We start from the raw sequence: 4,129 nt of genomic DNA, 5'->3' as shown, positions 1-4,129 counted from the left end.
ATTACTAAAATATTCGTTTACAACAGCCCTAAATAATATACACCCAAAGTTACAATTTTTATACTGCCGCCCTGTGGCAGTCTGTACCAACAACAGCCATTCATGCCTGCAAAGGTTCTACCCAACACCAACTCAACATTGACTCAGTATCACGCAAAAACTGTTGAAGTAGTTTTGAAATAAAACCATGCTTTTTTTTTTGTTTGTTTGTTTGTTTCTTTTCACCAAACACTGACTGCAGCAAAACTGAAAGGTATACCTCCAGGTTACGTTTTATTGTAAGAGGAAATGTCATTGCAAGGGAAGTTGAACAAAATTGCATAACCTTTATTTTTAAAGTTTTGCTATGGAAAACAGAGTTAATTTCATATAAATTGCATTTTATAGTCTGTGGGGCTTAATTCAGGGGAGTCGGTGTCATTGGGATATACCCAATATGGATGTAATTTTAGGGAACCCCTTATGGTCCCTAAAAATCCTATAGGGCTTTTTAGGATCTTGGGACCCCCAGTCTGCTGCCCCTATTATCTCTTACTAAATTCAGACCAAGATTTTCTGACTGAAGAGTGTTGCCTTTATGCAAATATTCCTTAGGATTAACCATAATTCTACATTAATCTGCCAGAACATTATGTTTTTTTTCATTGTGGCCCATTGCAGCTTTGGTCAGTTTTAACAGCCCATCCATCCATTAGCTTACATGCTTAGTGGGTTCACGAGGAGTGCTGGTGCCCATCCCCAGCGGTCAATGGGCGAGAGGCGGGTTACACCCTGGACAGGTTGCCAGCCCATCACAGGGCAACACAGAGACAGACAGGACAAACAACCATGCACACACACAAACACACACACACACTCACAGGGAAATCGTGCAAACTCCATGCAGAAAGACCCCAGGCTGGGATTGAAATCCAGAACCTTCTTGCTGCAAAATAACAGTGCAACCAACTGGGCAGCCCCTCAGTTGTGTCTTTTATGTGTGTGCATAAAATAAAACAAATGTGAGAAATTACAAGAGGCAGGATTGGCACAATGGGCATCATATTTTAAACTTGTGCAGCACAAACAAGAAGCTTGCACATCTGCATGGCTTAAGGACCGTGATGAAAGATGGTATGTTTTTAGTAAGCGAGTAAGGAATGAATGAAGAGAAATTTGGTGACACCACTCTATGGCGAGCTTGATCAGATACTTGCAGCAGTTTTTTTTTTTACTTAACATTTCTCTTGAAGTAAGCTGGGAAAAATGTTCAAAATTAACTTTGATAATATTTTATTTCAGTCCCCACTTTGCACCAATGGACCTGCAGACATTTTATTTAAGGCCTGAACTTTTAGAGATGCAACAATTTTGTTAGCTGCTTATTTATCGATAACTATGAGGGGGAAAAAATGTGCCTTAGAGAAGATGGCATCTGGGTTATGATCCTTATGGACAGAATCACGGTATGGCAGATTCTATGAAAACCGCAGTTTGGATGTGATCATACAGTAAGAATTTCCACAAATTTCTGTGTTTGCTGAGCGTTTTTCATGGCAACAGAAATCACATTCTCGGAGCTAAAACTTGAAACATTATGCATCACTTGCCGGATCACAGCGACTGAAAATGTAGGCAAGACTTTTACCTCTCTACGCTCTCTTTCAGGTTTTACAAACATATTCCATAATAACCCCCTCCTAGTCCCACACAGCCACATGAGATAAGCCTTTTACGTCGGCGGTAGGTAACTTACCTTGACGGACATTCAAAAAGGTGTGTCCAGCATTTACTGCACAAAACAGCCCAGATATTGCCTTCTCTGATGCACCTGGTCGTTGAACACCATGGAGAAGCAATATCCACTTGTGTCTTTACGGAATCGGTGCACCCAGAGGCATTTCGGCGAGAAGAACGGTGAGGACGTCGCTGCGGTACAAAGCCCGGTTCCCCCCCGGTGGAAAATCTGGGTTCTGCCTTTGGCGACTGTCTGGTGCGCGCTGAAACTCACATTTTCACTGAACCGAGAGAAAAAAGAAAAAAGAAAAAAATAAAGGGGGAAAAAAAAATCCAAGCACAGTCAGCCAACTTTTGCTTCAAATCACCTTCAGGTAGCAATTGGATTTCAGATATAATCAATGATCAGAGTTGCAGTTTAAACCGTATGCGCAGAGGAATTTGGGAACACTTATTTCCATCATGGTCACGTTGACAGGGGACCCGGCCAAAAAAAAAAAAAAAAAAAAAAAAACAGTACAAGAAGACGAAAATGTTAAACCCAGCATCTTCTGACAAATGGTAAAAAAAAAAAATCTCTGTAGTTCGTTCATTTCCAAGGAAATGTTGCGCAATTCTTTCTATCCCATTTCGTTCCGACAGATATTTCGGTGATTAACTTGACATTTCCAGACGTTTTCTCCAAAAACAAGGCGTGTCAGTTAAAAAAAAAGAAGAAGAAGAAGAAGAAGAAGAAAGGAAAAAGAAAAGAAAACAGCAACAGTTAATAATTCCCCCCGCTGGCTGAAGCATTACAATTTCCGAGAGAGTATCGCCGTCACTCCATCATGCGCCCAGACTCCCTCCCAGTGGAACAAGCGTCGGAGGGGCGCATCTGTGAAAACCGGCACCGCATGCAGCCGAAATATCTCGGCAGAGGCTCGGTGAAAACCCGGTCGCATAGAACTAATTTTCACTGACAAGTTTAAGAAGTTGATATTTACTTGTTAGGCCACGCTGTATTGACATGTTGCTTTGTCTTCGACGCATCAAACCCTCATCTTTTCATTTAATTCTAGAACGAAAGTGTGTGTGTGTGTGTGTGTGTGTGTGAGAGAGAGAAAGAGAGAGAGAGAGAGAGAGGGGGGAAGGGGGGGGTACATTTGGTGTTGCAGCAGTAAATCACTCGGTAATCAAATAAACTGAGCTAAATATTTTTGAACCCACTTTTCTAACACCACACCAGGCCTGGACAGACGGGAAAGAGCCACGCTATATACTCTCCTTCATCTCTTTGTTTATCTTTGAGTGCATGTTGCATTTTTTTTTTCTTTTTTCTGGAAAACACTGCACCATTGTGGGCAATTCAAAGCAGCCTTGTGATCTGAGGCAACTGAAGTAACGTGGCATTGAGCAGGCACAAAAGAAGCAGGTGCATAGTTATGGACGCATAACCAAGTTGAGCGGTGTGTCTTCCAGCCGACCAGCGAGAGCGCGCCTCCGCGCCGTGAACGCGGCCGAATCACGCCTGAGCAGGTCTGCGTTCAACACGGAGGAATGAGTTTTTGAAAAGTGCGCGCGTGATCGGGGAGGAAAGAGATGTGGCCATACCTTACTGCGCCGGAACAAGCCGCAGGACGTTTTATTAACTGCTTACGGAAAACACTGTGATATGAGCTCCCGGTCTCAAATATAGAAAGAGAGACGCAGCCGCCTTAAGGGGTTGCTTATAATGGCGACTGAAAATCATCTGCGGAAGTTTAGAGACACTGAAAATCGTTACTTCTTTTCTCCAGTGTCTAGATTTGTCCTTTTTTTTTTTTTTTTTAGCACCACACAGATAAAAAGCCGAAAGGATCCCCTTTTCGGAGCTGTCCAATGTTCTGAAAATGTCCAATCAGTGCAGGCAGTCTCTTATTGCCGTCATTAGTTCGCCTTAACATCCTGTTTATTGATGGGTTCACTGGTCTGAGGCAGTTCAACACAATGCAGTGCACTGCTTAGTCTTTATCCTAAATTAATAACAACTGATATCTGATTTAGACACAAATTCTGCTTATTAAGATTATCTGATAGATCTGATTAAAGTCAACTGATCAAATGTGTTCGTTTGAGCAGCTTTTCACATTCAGACACTGACTTTTTTTTGTTGCTCATTGCCTCAGCAAGAACAACTCAAGGTCAGTAAAGTTAAATGAACAAACATATTCTAAGACCTGCCACAGATTTTTAATTGCATCGAGGTCTTTGAATTGTCCTTTTGTATTGTATCTCTAGTTGTATGTTTATCGTTTAAGTTCTGCTGGAAGGCTGCAGAAGATGCAAAGCTGCATCCTTTAACGGGTTTTCTTTTACTCTAAGCTGAGCTCCATTCATCTCCACATCAGCACCGACCGGCTGACCCGTCCCTGCTGATGGAAAACATTCCCACAGC

The 4,129-nt window shown here is 42.2% G+C and overlaps 1 protein-coding gene across 1 annotated transcript in view; it reads right to left on the bottom strand.

The window, feature by feature from the left end:
- The window catches only part of LOC106957472 (voltage-dependent T-type calcium channel subunit alpha-1I-like), a 116,801-nt gene extending 114,951 nt beyond the window's left edge, over positions 1-1,850 (bottom strand). Inside the window, exon 1 of the mRNA XM_015048844.1 lies at positions 1,736-1,850. The gene's annotated coding sequence lies outside the window, so the exon portion shown is untranslated. The remainder of the gene's footprint in view (positions 1-1,735) is intronic.
- Between the last annotated feature and the right edge of the window lie 2,279 nt (positions 1,851-4,129).

This window comes from Poecilia latipinna, unplaced genomic scaffold (assembly GCF_001443285.1).
Source record: "Poecilia latipinna isolate Pla-1442-1.1 unplaced genomic scaffold, P_latipinna-1.0 Scaffold906, whole genome shotgun sequence".
NCBI lineage: Eukaryota > Metazoa > Chordata > Actinopteri > Cyprinodontiformes > Poeciliidae > Poecilia > Poecilia latipinna.
This window is presented reverse-complemented; position numbering and strand designations above follow the sequence as displayed.